At 33.4% G+C, this 18,716-nt stretch overlaps 1 pseudogene; it reads left to right on the top strand.

The window, feature by feature from the left end:
* LOC149551873 (subtilisin-like protease SBT5.3) overlaps positions 1-6,204 on the top strand; it is a 104,550-nt pseudogene extending 98,346 nt beyond the window's left edge.
* The last annotated feature ends 12,512 nt before the right edge of the window (positions 6,205-18,716 follow it).

The raw sequence follows: 18,716 nt of genomic DNA on the forward strand, positions 1-18,716 counted from the left end.
AAGAAAGATCAAAAGAGACATAATGATATAAGAGATAGTACAACCCATGATAAATCATTTGAAGAAAAAAAATCAATTGAATGGGATGTGCCTTGACGTAGGAGCATCTTAGGTGTAAAAAAAATAATCCAAAAATATTTCCTTTCAGTTGTTTCAATAAGGGTTGTCTTAATGCAAAACTATTGTCTGTGAAGGCTTGCTACTAACTAAGTCAATCATACGAGCTCCAAATGTTCTAATTTTAGACGTGAAGGTTCATTTTAGTTATATAAATTTATCAATGGAGTTTCATGGCTAGATCATATGTATTTGTCAAGTTATTATAGATTTTTATTGTGTAATTTTGGTATAAAAACTTTAGGATTAGTTTTTAAGGTCTTAGAGGTCCTAGATGAGGCCTGAAAAATTAACGGATGGGCACTTGCACGTATCAGAGCCTATATATTAAGAGATGAGGTTTCTGAAAAGTGGCTATAATGGCCAATCAAAGCAACAATTTTAGAGTTATGGTCTTTTGAAGTTGGGCTACCAAAATTTCTAAAATAAATGTCAAAAGTGTATTTGGCCTACTGTATATGTATTGTTAGGGTCTATCAGCCTAGGTATTAAGTTTGAGTGTCTGAAACCTTACCAAGTGGCATAAAATTACCTATTTAAGAAAGGCCTAAATATTGTCTAGAACAACTCTGTGTGATTGTTTGTAGCTTTTTCTTGTAGATTACTATAATGAAGGTGCCCATGTGGGTTAGCATTTTGTAATTTTGAATTCTATAATTTTGCATTTGAAACAATAATAAGAAGCTCATATTTTGTTCTTGCAATTGTTGTTGTTTCTTTATTTCTATTATGTGTTTATGGTATTAAGGGGAGCATCCTTCATTAATTAGTATCAAAGATGACCCCTCATCATGCCTGGAGAAGAATATGGATAGTAAAATGTCTCAAATTATGTCTCCTAGAGTGCAAAATAGAACCTCTAACTTTGACTACATAAACTAATAGTAAAACAACATCAAAAGTCCAAATAAATTGCACTATCATGATGGGGTCAGAAGTATCTTTCCAATGATATCTCATGTGAGAAAGATGGAGTTTGAATGAGCAAATTATGAACAAAAAACCACAAGCAGGTAAAAAACAAGCCAAAAGGGAAAAGTAAAAAATCCCCACCTTAAAAACCTTGCCAAAATGCCTTGGGAAGTGTATTTGGTAGCACCAAAAATTACCTTAGGAAACATGCCAGAGCATACTAGCAACTATCTCAGGAAGTGTGCAAGTTTCATACCAAAATTTCCTTGGGAAGTGTGCCAATTCCATATCAAAATGGCCTTGGGATGCATGTCAGTTCTGTGCTAGAAATAGTCTCGACTTTTGTGACAAAAAAATCTCAATTTTTGTACTAGAAAACCTTGATTTTCATTCCAAAAAATCTTGATTTCTATTTTAGAAAAACTAGAAATTTGTGTAAAATAGCATAAAATTGCCACCTCGAGAAATGTGCCCAATTTGGGAGTAAATGTTTTTGCCTCAAATTCCAACTGTGTCCAAATTAGACATGTGTTATATGAAAATAAGGATTTTTGGGTACTACAAGCTCAACGATGAGGTCCATTTTTTCTCAAAGTGAACCGAAAATTAGTTACCCCTAAATCCAACACAAAAATCCTTTGAAAAATGAAAACCTTTGAAAGAAAAAGAATAGATCTAAAAGCTAAGTCAAACCTCTTATAAATAGAATAGGGGCATGAAGCTATGCAACTTTGATACCATGTTGAAGTTAATGAAAGATCAATCCCACAACTCCCAATAATCACTTGCATGCAAACACTTGTCATAAAAAGAGAGAAGCAAAAGCTATGGAGGTTCGAATTCCTAAATCCACATAAGAGGCATTCTTGATGAGAAAAAGGAGAGATTTCTATTATCAAAAGTGAATGAATGAATACAAAGAGATCAAAATCCTAATAGGTAAAATCTAGATTGCATGATAATAATTAATAAAAAAATTAATTATTATATGCCCAAAGTTTAGGTTAAGTAAACTACAGATAATAAGTGACTTCATAATTAAATCAATATGAATTAATTAATAAGAAAATAAATTATTACTCTAACATAAACCATTTTTGCTGAGTTGGAATTGTGTTATTAATATCAAGGATTTAATCAAGGAGTCAATTATGCCTATAATTACACATAAGTAATCCCTATGTAAGGAGTTTAACCAATCAGAAAATTAGAAGGACTAAGTCACAAAAAAGAAACATCTAGATCATTGATCAAGATCTAGGAGCTTCATCAAATATTTATTTAAGTAGCATTTTATAGCTAATTTTGTGCATATGAAGTTGCAAATGAAAGGACTACATAGTTTAAGGTGATTTATTAAGTTTTGAAGGAAGGAAGTCGAGTAGTACAAAGAGTAGCTACTACATATCTATCATAGAGCATGCTATATACAATTGATTAGTTGTGTATTGTCTTTGATGTTACACAAATGTTATATCATTATCAGTCAATATATGCTAAGCTCACTTGGGCATTGAAGATAATTTTTTGTGGCTACTGAGCAATCTAGAGTTTTCCTAGTTTAGAAGGGAGTGTCTATCAAGTTCACTCGGGCACCAAAGGAAAGCTTGCAAAAGATGAGTGTTAACCAAGTTGACTTAGTTAATGAAGGAAAAGTTGGATGGAACCAATGTCTACTGAGTTCACTCGATTACCAAAGGATTTGTGTAAGTATGTAGTATTAACCAAGTTCACTTGGTTAATGTATTGCATAAAATGTAACAAAAGAATAAACAAAAAGAAACTAAATTCTATTCCTACATATTCATGCAAACCTCAAAATATGGAAGTAAATATGTAAATAGTGATGAAATGATGACAAAACAATTTGAACTATGCAAAACAACACTAATGCAAACCTCCTAAAATCACCAATTTGATGATGATTTCATTATTCTGGGATGTGGTTGCTCACATTCCTGTAGCATAACAATGGGTTGAAGATTGCATATGGAAATGAGAACAGGGCTCTTCTTTTATAAGAAATGAGATGAAATGGACAGTTGAGATTCGATGTGAGATGAAGGGCTAGGATTCTTCAGGATCAATGAGGTGTCCACACTAGTACATTTGACCCTATTTTTTGACCAAAATTTAAGACCATCTATGAAAATGTTTTAGATTGGTCGAAATATGGAAGGAAAAACATCTTTTTTTTTTAATCCATTCCCGTGTTGGTCAAAATTTTGACCAACACGGGCTTCATAATGTTAAATTGAAAAAGGAATTTTTCTATTTCATTGTTATGCATTTGCCCATGCGCGAGAGCTGCATGCAAAAATGGTTTTCGCTCTTCTGGATGCCTTAGAAAGATCTATCCTCACTGTGAAATGCTAGAAGATCTATCCTCGCTATGAAATGCCGGTAGATGCTCTTTGTAAGTTTCTCTTGTCTTCATTCATCCATTTTTGTTTTGATCTGAGATCAGTTGGTGGAGTATTGAGGAAGAATGACTTGTTGTAACAGTGGAAGCTGTGGGTGTGCCCTAGTTTGTCATTTTTTAAGCTTCAAACTTTTGTTTCTTCCAATGAGCTGATAGATGCCTTTAAATTTTAGGGAGGAAGAATGTAACATTATATTTTTTGAAGTTTGTTTTCTTTTTGTTAACTCTTGTTTGAATATTGGTGCTCGAAGACCACAGTTTGGGTTCGAAAGACTTGAATCAAATCCATCATGGCCATGAGTAGGAGCCAAGTCTAAGACACCTTACTGCATGCCCATGGATATTTAGATCCCACTGAATGTAAGAGACCATGGACAGGAGAGTCTCCAAGTCCCACCGGGTATATACTTCCAGAATTACCTGTATATATTTATATTTATCAAAGAAATACAAAATATATAGTAAATAAAATTTAGGTAAATTAAACACACTACATTGCAAATGATAATAGAGCACATTTATTTTTCTATCAGTAATGGATATTGTGTGTTTACTTGAAAAATGACAACTAAGAAACTCAACAAAAGAAGGAAAAGACTGGATGCAAAAGATGAATGATTGTAGAAGTAATATATCCTATGAAGTGCACTATGATGAGACATGTCTATTCAGACACCCCACCCTTTCTAAAACTGTTGCAGTTGCACCTCTCTATTCTTATTGAAAACCATAACATCATTAAAATATGAACCAAGGTAAGGACCAAAAATATCATTCATGTAGTTCATTTATATTCTTAAATTTAAAATGATACCATAACACATATAATTAATATCAGCCATATTGTGTGGTCAATTTGCTTCCTTCACATTCTCTTCGTGAATTGTGTGTTTGCAAACATTCTCTTCTAAGACTCTGTTGAAGAAAATATTAACCATTTTGATGGAATTCAAAACAACCTTATTTCTCAGAAGATGTCACTTAACCTCAATGGTTAGCTTAGCAAGTGTTGAAAAATCCATTAAGAATAATCATAAGCAATACTCATATATTGACAACATCCCACACTAAAAGTCAAGTTCAATTTCTTAAAAAAAAGAAAACAACTTCAATTCTTAGAAGATGCCTTTTAACCTTTATGCTTAGCTTATCAAGTGTTAGAAAATCCATTAAGAATAACTATAAGAAATGGTTATATATTCACAACATTTTACACACAAAGGCTATCGCATTTTCTTAAAAAAAATCAAATCTTCTTATTTTATTATAACTGAAGAAAGATTATACACACTCAGGTGCGATAGGAACTCTTCGGGAGAAATACATTACCTGTGATAGTAATCAATCACTCAGCTTTACACATGATCATGTATAAATAAGCCTATATGCAGTTATCTTGTAGTTAGAACAACAATAACTACATCCAACTATCTTTATCAACATCATCATTTGTAACATTTTGTCATTTGAACACTCATTTTACTGCTTAGTCATTTGAAAATTTTGGCTGTGGATTAGTATCAATACATTAGACAGAATGAGTGCATTAATTGATTCAATAAAGCAGCTGGTCCTAAGCAATTGGAAGTGAAATTATTCATGTTACATGTTGCTACTACTTTGTTGTACTATTATCATCAACTGCGCAAGTTGGCTAACTAAGACGAGGGTATAGCCATTATATTTCTAAGTGGTCTTTGGATTGAGAAATAAGTGATTGACATTTATATTTGGGCTCTGAACTTTGACTTTTAAATTTGTCAATTCATTTTGTATGTATCTTTGTGTGAGGGGACTGCTATCCTTGGCTCCAAAAACTTGAATAGAAAGAGATCAACTTGTTCCTGAAAGACTATTTCTATTATCTGTTCAGTATTGGTTAATGATTCATTCTATGACCTATCATTAAATTTGCCAATTTAGGGGATGTCTCCTGCAAGAGCAGAGGTAACAAAGCAATGCTCATTAAATCCAAATTTAATGTCCATGTTGTATAGGCATATCCATGCAACTAGTACATTTGACCCTATTTTTCAACCTAAATTTTTGACCATCTATTAAAATGTTTTAAATTGGTCAGAATATGAAAGCAAAATATCTTTTTAAAAAAAATCCATGCCCGTGTTGGTTGAAATTTTGACCAACATGAGCTTAACATGAAAAAAAAGGGTTTCAGATTGGATGTTATTCAACTCAAATTTGCCCATGCCAAAATCTCTCTTCTGATTACGCTATTGGGGGGTCAGCTTATCAAGACCTTATTCAAGTGTATGATATGAGCTGACTCCTCTTGGAGACAATAAGCTTCCCTCTTCCACTTAGCAGTGGCAACCATCAAATAATTTTAACACGGAGCACGCGAGAGCTGCACAAGCACAAGAATTGGTGAATGTGATCGACTGTATTTTGGGGCTCTTAGCATGTGAATGAAGGCCATTAATGTTCAAATGATGATGAATGGAATTGAGTTCTTTTTCTCATGCTTGTAGACGGATATATGGATTTTAGATTTCAAAGTGGTGATTTTTGTGCAGAGCATTTATGATCAATTTCCCATCTTGACAGTATCGAATCACGAGGTTATGGATATCAAGAAATCTATCATCCAAAGGAGTTTAAGGTTCATCGAGAGGCTTATGAGTCTCGTGGAGAATGGATTTTTGACTGAAATTATTGCAGTTAGAGTTGGAGACAGAGGATGCAAGAACACTGCCACTAACGAAGATGGGATTTCGCCGGCCACTGCGGTGTGATGAATCCGGTCCTTCCTCAGCTCATTAGGGACCACAGTAACCCTAATCTCTTTCTTTTTCTCATTATAATTAGTAAATAAATTCATCTATTTCTATTACTAATTATTCTTGGACTAATTATCTTGGAGTTCTTCTGCAATGCTCTATTGATATGTGGGTTTTGTTTTCACCCTATCAGTGGATCTATCACTTAATTATCACAAATTGTAAACCCATGACATTGAAAGTTACAATAAATAAGCCCCAAATATTCACTATCCATGATATATATCTAGGACGTTAAGGATTTATTGAGGGTTCTTAAATTTATTGTAACTAATAGGAAGGCATAATGAGTGGCTGAATGTTTCTCTTGGACCTGAAAAAAAACATGATACCTATATCTTGTTCAAGTTTTCAATAACCGTACTCATTCTAATTTTTTTCTTAGCTTTAAGTTTTTAAACAATCTTTAGAGATTAGATAGATTTGTTCAATTATGTAATAGTAAGTTTAACTTGGAGTGTCTGGTTATTGCTTTCCATGGGAGATCAACTGTATGTTGTGAATGAAGCTGCTTCACAGGCTTTCTATTATATATCTCAAAATTCAATATAGTGGTAGTGTTAAATGTTTTGTATAGTAAATAATACTTCATACATTCACTTGTATGATAACCTGGTGTCTATATACTATGTAGGTGATTTTATCCCATGATGAAGACCCTCCAGTTGTTAGAATAATGGATTGCAGGTAATCTCTCGTAATATATTTTTTTAAAAAGACAAACGTTCTTTTGCATTTTATTTGATGAAAATAAGATCTACTATAAAGTATGGATTTAGTGACGACAGATATCCATATTGGTTCTCTATAATGATAGAATTTGAAATTGATATATCTGTTTCTTATAGTTCCCAACATAGTCAGAGATACTTTAGGCACTCATCTTTTTGCTATCATTGTTGGCTGTACTTTTGATTAAACTTCTATTTATCTATTGGTCATTCATAAACATTAATACAATTTCTTTCTTTCTATTAAATTATGAATTATTGTTGTTGTTACTTGCCCAAGGTAAAGTAACAATATAACAAGGACAATGAAGGTCCATACAATTAAAATGGCACAATAATATGTCTTCTGTAACTTATTGTTTGTATATGGTTTTAAAAGTTAGGAAATTGATGAGAATGTGGCTGAGAAAAGAGATGTACAATTATATGAAAAGTGCTTTACCTAAACAGGTTAGAGGAAAAATTTAATATATAATCTTTTATAGATCAGTGATGTCCAAATCCAGTAGTAACACATAATTTACATTTGGATGCAAATTATGTACCATAGTGATTGAAATTTCATGTTTTAATAAACTTTTCACAGTTCTACATCTTGAAAACTGAGGCAAGATGGTTAAAACATATGTTAAGCACTATTATTCATTTTATTTGGTGACTTCCCAATGAGAAATAAGAGAAGCTAAAAATGGTGATTGGAAGGGGTAGAATCCATTGCTAGTCCTTGGGACCAAGTCCACATACCATGCATCAAAACAAGTAAAAGCTTGGGAACAACTCTACTTAAATGCTACACCCACATATTTAAGTTTACTAATCTTAGCTCAGTCAAAATGTGAAAAGAATAAAATTAGCAGATTTCATTTTCAACATTCCATATTCAAGCATCCCATCTTGAGTTCCATCCATCATAAAAAAGAAGAATGGGTAGAACTCAGATCAAAATTGATATTTTGAACTCAAGATCATCTGTTAATTGACAGCCTATGGGATTTTTGTTAAGTGTAGTTAAACAAGGAAATGAAAGCATTACATTCTGCTGCAAAATCTGGGATTCGATAGTAGACAGCCAAAAATTATTTTTCCATTTTATTGTTTTTAGGCCTTGATGATAAACTCTGCAATTTGAATAGCAAAAATAAGGCTATTATAAAATCAAAAGGCAAGTGATTCTTAGGGCTATTCTGTATATATTTCTTATTTTGTGTGGGTGGGTAGTGAGTGTTTAGGACATGTTGATTATTTATTGGTTGACTAATAATTCTCTATTGAAGATAGTTTGCAAAACTCATGCATATCTTTAATTTTTACTTTTAAAATCAATACAAAACTTCTTAACTTCATCGATTTATCAATCCAAACAAAACAAGGAAAAACCTAAAATAGAAAATATTCATTTAGCAAATGACTTATACGTAATGATTACAAGGTCTGATGTTGAATTTAAAGTATGTGATAGATAAGTTGAAAATGAGGCAGATGGCATGACCTTTTACTTTCAATCAGTCAAGTCGATTTGAATTTCATTCTCTACTCTTTCATTTTCTCTTTTTTTATTTGCTTGGTTGACATTGATATCCCCTATTATTGTCATCTCCATCAGTGCTATGAGCTTTTCTTCTATCTCCAAATCCTTGCTTATCTTGTCTTCCTAGAATTCTCTGGCCCACTTGTTGGAGTGTTTTATCAGCAAATCTGGTAATTGTTGAACACAACCCTGAATAAGCTCTCTGAAGCAACCGATCATTTCATTTCCCAAGCCAGTGATTACAATGTTACCGTCCTTAGAATTATTATCATTTTCCAATTTAGAGATGTAAGAATCTAAGATAGGGATGTAGACAAAATGTTAGCTCTTGTTTAGTGCATGTTTCTTATAGTATCCATGCTCTTCTTTTTCATCTCTCCAGAGGAACATAGTTGTTATTGTAATTGGGACAAATAATAGTAAGTATAATATTGTTATTACAATTACGATCATGCAAATTAGAAGTAGGACTCCAAGGCATCTGACCACATACCCAAGACACACTGCAAGATAGTCAACCACATATCCATCTGCACCGGTCAACAATTCAATCACAAGCTCTTGTGATTCATTCACAAGCTCCTATGATTCATTCATAGGCTCCTGCAACTCATTTGGAGGCTCTTGTGATTCATTCACAGGCTCCCATTTTGCTCCCATTTGTGCAACCATTCATCTAGGCATTTCCAGAATCAAGATGAACGGCCAAATGAATACGAGAATGAATCTTGAAAGTGTCACATAGGAAACATTATCTCCAATTTTACACTCTGAGTTTTTCATCTCCTTCTCTAATTCTTTTTTCTCTTCCTTGAGGAAATAAAAATGGTGTTGACTCATTGTAGTCCATTGAGAATCTCCTCCTCCATGCTGCTCAATTTTATTTTCTAACCATCTCATGTGCTTGTCACTTCCAAACTCATCTCAAAAGCTTCAAAGTTACATGAACCAAACATATCCATCGGTTGAATGGCTATGTTCTCAGGGAAGTCCACAAATTCTAATAGATCTTTTATTTCTTTATAAGCTTTCATCATATCCTCTACACCAACATCTGTCTTCAAATCCCACTCAAACTTTGTCAGTAGCGTCACCATGATATCGATTAAGGCCACTGCTGCCATCTTAAATGACCAATTGGAATTCTGAAGCTGATGTAGAAAACTTCCACCTTTTCCACCAACATTTAGTACCTTGAAAAATTCCTGACTCTCTTCAATTTCTTGATAAACTTCTTTCATACAAGGATTTCTTTGGTTATAACATTTCAGATGATATTTCCATAAATGGTAGAATTTTATCACTGCTTTTGGTAGAATTTTGGTCTTCATTAGAATGTTTTTGAAATCACTTTTGTGCTATTAAATTTCTTTGGAGACCTCTTTTTGATCTTGAAATAGCAGTGGGGATCTCTTCTGAGTGGTAGATGAATTAGGGCATTTATTGCCACTTAATGAGCGCTTGAACTGATATTCTTAGTTTTATTGTGCTTTGAACCATGGGCAGGATGTATGTAATTGCAACGATATCTTATTTGATCAATCAGTTTATCTAATTTAATTAGAATTCGATTTCTAGTGTGGAAAATTAATTAGGGTCATGCAATACTTGAAATCTTGCCAGTGAGAAGTTTTATGTATAATATTAAGGGCTGATATTACTATAGGTCAGTAACATGGGGAGGCTATTTCTGGTATAGCTAAAGGGGCAGATTTATGTATGCAAGTCCTGCAATAGTCATCTTGCAAATATTGATGAGGTTGTCTCTAAGGTAGGCAACTTGTACTTGTAGCTTGGAATTTGCATAGGAATCACATTAATCTAAATTTTATTTGGGCTTTAGTTAGGTCAAATGGAGGGGCATTCAAGACTTCTTTAAAGTGGATGACTATGCTTTTGATTTCTTATGTGTCTAAGTTGTCAAGTATATTGTTTGAAATAAGCCCATGCATTCATTGATTCTAGACTTTCACATTTGCTGAGGTTATTTTACTTGTGTGTTTTTAAAGCATCTTAATGCAACCTCCACAACTAGTCATTGAACTAAGACATATCTTCCTCATGTATGTTGGTATTAAGGACAAAGGGACCTACATGGCATATAGTCATTTAAAGACTTTTTGACATTATGTTAGTAGGGGAGTAGTGAATGGTATAATCCTTCCATGTTGAGATTTTCACTATCTAGCCACTTGTCCTATTGACAAAGCATTTTGGGACATGTGATGCTCTATATGTTATCCTTGCTATTTAATTTTGACCAATGTAGGATTTAATTCAATGACAATCCAATTATATATTTGTGTCAAGTAATTGAAGGATTCTACCAATATTTATGGTTACTTTTCATTTAGAAATTTGATTGTATTACTGTGAGTTTTCATTTCAAAATTTTCATTTTTCCACATATATTTTGCAAATAACTACAAGAAAAGGGGTTACAATTAGCACAAAAGCACCTTTAGTCATCTAGTAGTAGGAGGAAAGGATGTATAATCCATTACATTTACAATTTCACCCTCTTTCTTGGGTCATATATTATTTTCATGGGTCAATGGGTTTGACTCAAAATTTGTACAGTTGAATCGTGATAGCAATATCACAATTTGACTTGCTGTGGAAAATATCTTAGGCTTATCTATTGATGAGCTCAAAGGAATTTCTAATGAATGGTTCATAAGGCACAACACTTGTTGTAGGTTTTGCAAATGGGGTTCCAAGTAGAGTGGTTAAAACGATGGAGGAAACTCCATAGTTAAGCCTTCTTGAGATGGAGTAGTACTGGAATGGTTGAGCCTTTGAGAAAGTCATGGTGCTTCATCTTTGTGAGCACTCCCTCGATGCAATGAGTGCAAAGTGTTCATTCATTCTCATGAGAAATGAGTCTGTGTGAACTACTATGCATGAATCATGGTTCAATGAGTTTGACTCAAAAACTACACTGTTGAATCTTGATAGCAATATCATAATTTGACTTGATGTGGAAAATATCTCCTACTTATCAATGATTTATGTGTCTTAAGTTTTAACATATTACTTCAATAATAAATACACCTTCAAAGTTCAGAGTTCAAACAATTCTGCTTTTCATCTTCCTACAACTTTTTTTTAACTTTTGCTATCTCTAGTCCCTTGTGGACATTACTATAATTTTCTTTTCTTTCTATACACAAGGTCCGGTTTGACTATTTTCTTTTGAGATTTTATCTTGAAGTTCATTTGGTAATGCTAAACTATATTGATCTTTAAGCTTCCTTTGGAACTCAATGATTTCTTTCTTGAGGGTGATTTCTATTTATTTGTTCTACCCGTAGTTTCCATCATCTTCTTTCTCATGGGACATGACAACATCGTAGGCATAATCTTCTTGGTTAATTGGAATGTGCCTTCTGATCCATGCCACGGAGGATCCAATTTAAGTCCTTTGTATGATGATAACTTATAAAGTGGCTATAAACCCCAGATGTAATTCCTTCAAACAAAGAGTAGCACAAGAAATTTATTAAGTTTTTCCATAATCTGTACAATATTTATTAATTATTGTGCATTATAGTCTTTATTAATTATTGATCATTATGGAATATGTGTAAATGGTATTGCATCTAGTCCAATTGAAGGTGTTCCTGGAATGGACATACTTTCACCCAAGGAATTCCTAGGTGATCTTCGGAAAAACCAATCTCTTTATAAAGAAGGAGAAAAATGGGATGTTTCTATGGCAATCATCTATTTGGCATCCGACACTGGTTAGTATCTCTTGAACCTATCTAATAATCAATATTCAAATCTACAACTCTAGCCTCATGTTCATATTTGCCTACAAGTCTACAAAATAATGTTTGAATAATATAAGAGGGCATTTGTTGATTTCAAAGTACATCTCTTAAAACCAGCTGACAATGGTCAAAGCTCTTGGTGCATAGCAACGAGAGTATAGCCACCGATTGTTCTTGTTCCTTAGGGGTGCCTATATCAAGAAGCTCTACTATAGTCATGATGCAACCATCAGTATTGACAATCGCTATTCTTCCATCTTCAATGGTAGCTAGATTATATAAGATGCTAATGCAAATTTCTATAAAATCAACTTCACAGACAGTGAGGAGATGAACAATCTTGGAAACGACATCTGCTGACACCATTCTAGACTAATTTTCAGCATTTGTGGATAAATGATATAATGAGTTTAGAGCATCTTGTCTACATTGGTAGGAGCTTGAGCTTAGTAGTTTAATTAGGTAAGGAATAGCTCCCAAGGAACCAATGCTTGCCTTATTATCATCCCAACTAGATAGCGCTAGTAAAACTGCCAATTCTACTTCAGCTGCTTTCGAATCAAGAATATTCAATAACAATGGTACTACACCTGAAGATAGAATTGATGCCTTGTTCCTACAAAATAAAAATTTAAAGAACACTGTAAGAAATTTTTCATAGATATTACATGAATACATTTAAAAAATTGATTGCTAAAGATGGTTGAATGAAATGCCAAAAACTGTTTCAACATTTTAGATTAAAATTGTCTACCTATTATTGTTCCAAGTTATTTTGAGAAGTGCCAATGCCCCTACTTCTTGAGCCTTCGTATCTAGTGCATCTACAGAAGACTGCAGGAAATTCACAAGAGAAGAAATAAAATTATTGGCACCCATATAAGAGAAAGCACCATCATCCTTACACAATAATGCAACTTCTTGTGCAGCTACACATTGTACTCCTAAACTTGATGAATTAAGGTTTGCAAGCAACCTTTCATACTTTTCAGTACTCTGCTTTTCTAGATTTTGAGCATCCACCATATTGTAAGTCAAAGAAGGGTCTATACCACTGATTTGTATCAATTTTCCTTGTATAGATAAAATTGTGGACTCAGAGGAGATGTTATGATCTAAAGTGGGAGTTGATAAAGCACCAGCATCTCCCTCACCAAAATTTGCAACTTGGTCATTGTTTGATGATCCCACCTTGACTCTTTTAAACTGACCATCAACAACACTTTTCATGGAATCTAACCACTCCCATCTCTAGTATATCAGAGGCAAAGAAGTTGGGGGAGGTGTTTCTAGAAATCTGATACCATTTTTCTCACACCAACTCCCAATTAATCTCTTTACATAGTAGTTAGGAGTGACAAAAAGATACGATAATTTTTGCTATGTTTTTGGGCATGTATCATTACCCTCAGTGAACCATTTCTCTATGCATACTCTTTCATATGTTTGACCAAAGAAAATGATCACAGGATCTAACATTAACTATAAGGAAATTGGACATCTAAATTCTTGAGGAACTACTGGCAACATTCCCATGGAACTTCTAAGAGTTTCCTTGGAACCCAATTTGAATGACTAGATTTTAGAATCATCCTAGTCCCTCCTCCTACTATTAACATGAGCTTCATCCAAAGAACTACTGACTGTAGGAGAACATGGATTGGAGTACTGAGAATCGGCATCATCCATACATTCATTTGTGAAAAGCTTGTTGTATTTTCTTAGGATGTGTAGGAGGTATGAAATAATTAATTCTTTTCTCTTGTCATCCTCACAATGAGATTTATCAAGTTGCTTCCTCAAACTTCTCTTCTCCATTGAAATTGTTTTAGGAGATACTATTCCCAACCTTGTAGTTGCTTGATGGAAAGCTTCTAGTTCTGATATATGATTTAGACCACTGACATCCTTGTCCTGTTGCAACAATGTTATAAGATCCCTACCGATTTCCTTTTCTGTGGGTTCAAGAGCAAATGTTTCTTGTTCGAGCTCCTTGAAAATTTTAGTAATCTGCACAAAAATATGACCTTTTGTATATATTAAATTAATAAATACTAAACAATATACCATTGCATAGGATTTTGACTGCACTTTCTAAAAAGAACAAGTATAACACATTATGATAAAGTTAAAATTTATCTTTCCGATCACATTTAATATATATTGGAACAAACCACTTGAACAATAGAATTAAAACATAGACTTACCAACAAAAGGAAAACTATGATGCATAGAATTTAGCAAAATATTTCACTTATTCATCAACATTATTTTATTCATAACATAAAATTTCTCTATTTTGAAAAATGTTAATCTAATTTTTTATTTAAGGCCGAGTCATTTTGCTTTTGGCATGGTATTATTGAAGTAAATGCTAAAAATCACTATTGAAAGAAAAATCTATTAAGAAATACAACCCAATCTATTAAGAAATATAACCTGTACCATACCCACATAGAACTATTCTTTCTTTCTTGAATATTTTAAGCTACTGAGTCTTTTAGGTCTCAAACATGAGTGATTTTGATGTGTATTGTGCAGAGTGTTAAATAGGTTGTACACTTCACGTCCAAGTATCCAGCTACTGAGATCATCACAAAAATGGAGGAGCATGCAAAGCCTCTTGGTTTCAATGTTAAAAGAAGAGATTACAAGGTTATGTTTTTTCCCTAAGATTCTTAGTTTTAGTATAGTCTTATTAGTTGATTTGGTGATGTCTGATCTTGGCCATATTAACCAACCTGTCTTATCCGTCCAGGTCAAATGTTTTTCTTTTAACAAACATTCTATAGTACCAATGTCATGCTCACATTTCCTTGTGAAGGATGAGTTTGTGAGGTGGTGAGCTTGATAGGAAACTTTGGTTGAAATGATAGTCTTCCAGCAAAAAATTGGTGGGATTAGTATGAGAATGGTTGCATTTGTCAGTTTTTGACTCTATGAGCAGCATGCAGTGAAGGATAAAGTATCTGCATGGGTTATTAAAAGACCCTTGTGCTTACAAACTTGAATATTTATATTCATTGGAAATGGTTTCTTCGATTGTTTTGAACTCTTTAAGGATCCAAACAGAGGCTCAGGTCACAGCTCCCCAGAAATTTAATGCATTGAGCTCGAGTAGCATTTTTTTGAAATGATATTCTTGCTTTTAAGAAAAAAGCTGAGATTGAACTGAATCTGCCTAGTCTAAGGTAATTAAGACAATAGAAGTAGCACTCCATATTGATTTAGTAATTGGTTCATTAACCAAATCACTTCTTCTCATGATGTTGATGTGTATTGACTGCTCTTCAACTTCTTCCATGTATGATGCAGATTGATATCTTAGCTACTAGTGAAAATAGTTCTAAATGATGATTTATCCATAGTTGTGATTCTCTAATATGAGTACTTTCCTTCATCTAGGAATGATTGCTCAATACTAGATGTCATGCTGAGGATCCTTCACCATTTGATCATGGATAATCGTGTGATAGTTATTGCTTTACAATTTACATGATGACTAGTTTGAAGATGTCATGCTGACTATCCTTTTGAATGGTTTACCCATACAACATAAAGTGTTTGATGCTGGTGAAAGCCTATATATGAACTACTTGAGCTCCTCCTTTCCTCTTTTTGGTAGTTGTAATGATTTTTATGCATCCATAAACAAAATCCACATCAACCTCTGATTGAAGATAACACAATTTACAGTTTAGAAACTATCATGTGTATGCCTATTGCTTGATGAAGATAAATAATGACTTAATTCCTTTATTTTTTCATCTCCTATGCTGCATCTTCTCAGTGTGAAAACAAAGGTTGTGATGTGTTTGACTATTTGTCATCTAGCGGTGCTAATGTATGTAACTTGATATCTTTATGTTTTGATTTGTTTAATTTTGTAACAATATTAACTAGTTTTTGTTGTATTCATATTGGTGGAGGTTCTTACTCATCTTTGTATTCAAGTCGTGGCATGGGTGGTGGATACTTAGGTGGCCGTGGCTTATCCTATTATTAAACTGTAAGTATAATTGTCAGATTTTCTACTATAAAATTTTAGTCTCTAATAGTAAAGTCTAATCTTTTGTTTGTGAGACCTTACTATGGTTTGAGTAGTAGACTACATAGTTGTCTTAGTATGATGTCTCTTTAACACATCTCTATGGCATACAAATATGTGATCATGAGGCTACCATAGCCTGGAATAGAATCAGGCTCTAAGAGGCATAACTTAATTTTTTAAAGGCAACATTCTTTTTATATGAGAAGAGGCTCTTGTAGCTTGAGGTGGCTGAATGAGAATCGAAGTGCAAAAATATTAGACAAGCTACTAGTTGGTAGCTTGAGAATTTGAAGAGATTCTGGTGGTAGCATTTACTATTTCATAAATTAAAGATATTAATATCTCAGGTGTGGGAAGGCATAGGATGCAAGATGAGTAGCACATTATTGTTTACTTGTATCTGGAACTTTGCTATTTTTGTAGGAATTTTCATAGAATGACTCTTGTAGATAGAGGTTCTATGCATCATCTCCAAGTGCATATTACAAGTACATTTCAGTATTATGGATCTTACGCTGATCTAAAAATGTTTGCATGCCTTTCTGGCACTTTTAATGATGGGATGTTGTTAGATCAGCAAGATATATCTAAGTTTGAATTGGTATATGGCAAACTGGAAGATTCCCTTTGTGATTATTGCAAAGTGCTTCATTATGCCCTTGATACTGACAAAGCCCGCCATTAAAAAGAATGTTGGATGGTTTTATTATAATTGTAGAATCTTAACATATGGTTGTTCAAATTTTGTATCTCCTAAATGATTTCCTTTTAGCGTATAACTTCTTGTGCATAGTTGCCAAGTTTGCTTATTGTATCGGGCATATTAATGAAGAAGCATATTAGTTACTGTCGATATTTTTTAGGCATTCTATAAAATAGTTCACATGCCTTGCGTATGATATGATATTTTGCATGCATCCTGCACTCTCTTATCTGGTTGATGATGGATTACGGAGAGTGATCTGAGACGATGATGCTGAAAAACACACAATCAAATCCAAAATGAACTTGCATTACAAATGGATTGTGGAAATCTGATATTGTTGATTTTGCACACATGTCTACCAGGACAATCATAACTTTAAACATATATAACAATATATGTTTTAAGTTGTGATTGTCTTGGTAGACATGCATGCAAAATCAACAATATTAGATTTCCACAATCCATTTGTAATGCAAGTTCATTTTGGATTTGATTGTGTGTTTTTCAGCATCATCGTCTCAGATCACTCTCCGTAATCCATCATCAACCAGATAAGAGAGTGCAGGATGCATGCAAAATCTCATATCATAGGCAAGGCGTGTGAACTGTTTTATAGAATGCCTGAAAAAAATTTACACCCAGGCATTGGTAGAAATTTCTACCTTCATTGGTCGAAATTTCTACCTTCAATGGTCAAAATTTTTGACCTTCATTGGTCGAAATTTCTACCTTCAATGGTCAAAATTTTTGACCTTCATTGGTCGAAATTTCTATCTTCAATGGTCAAAATTTTCAACCTTCATTGGTCGAAATTTCTACCTTCTTTCGTCAAAAATTTCTTCCTTTTTTGGTCAAAATTTCAACCAATTTCCGAAAAAACTTGCATAATGGCTATGGAAGTTTTTTGACCAAAGTATTGGTCAAAAATTTGACCAACAAGAAGGTTGGTCAAAATTTTGATTGAAAAAATTCTGACCAATGGGTTGGTCGACTTTGGTCAAATTTTGGTCAAAAAATGGGTCAAAATTTTGACCAATAATGGTCAAAAAATGGTCTCAGATGTACTAGTGCCATGAGGTGGAGGCCAAGTGGACTCCATGTGGATTAGGGTTTTGACCATTCAAAGGGGGAAAGATGCTCACACATGTGTGAGAAACCTTTGATGTGATGGGTCAATAACCTATGTAAGAGGGTTGGAGGCTCAAGGTTTCTCACACATGTGTGAGATATTTTTGAAAGCAATGGGTCAATGACAATATGTAAGAGGTTGGAAGCTCAATTTTTCTCACACATGTCACATGTGACTAGGGTTTGCTAATCCTTTGATTAGGATTGTGCAAATGATTAAGGATATAATTAGATGAGAAACTAGGATTAATTAGTGGATAAGTGGATTGACCTAAGTTAGAAGGATGGGTTAGGTTAGGGAAGTGATGTTAGGTGAGGGTTAAAGTTAGGAGCCATGTGCTCAAATAGAATTAAATTTAATATTTAATTCCAAGTGGGATTAAAAATGATTAATCAAGTAAAAGAATTAATTTACTTAATTAAAGTGAAGGATTAAGATGCAAGTGGGATGAGGGGAATAGGCTAGGATTAAATAAAACTAAATTTATTTAAATCAAGGAAAGATGAATGTAATTAAATAAATGTAAATTTATTTAATTAAAGGTAG

Source organism: Cupressus sempervirens, chromosome 6 (genome assembly GCF_028749045.1).
Source record: "Cupressus sempervirens isolate cs-2001-9-10 chromosome 6, ASM2874904v1, whole genome shotgun sequence".
Taxonomy (NCBI): Eukaryota; Viridiplantae; Streptophyta; class Pinopsida; order Cupressales; family Cupressaceae; genus Cupressus; species Cupressus sempervirens.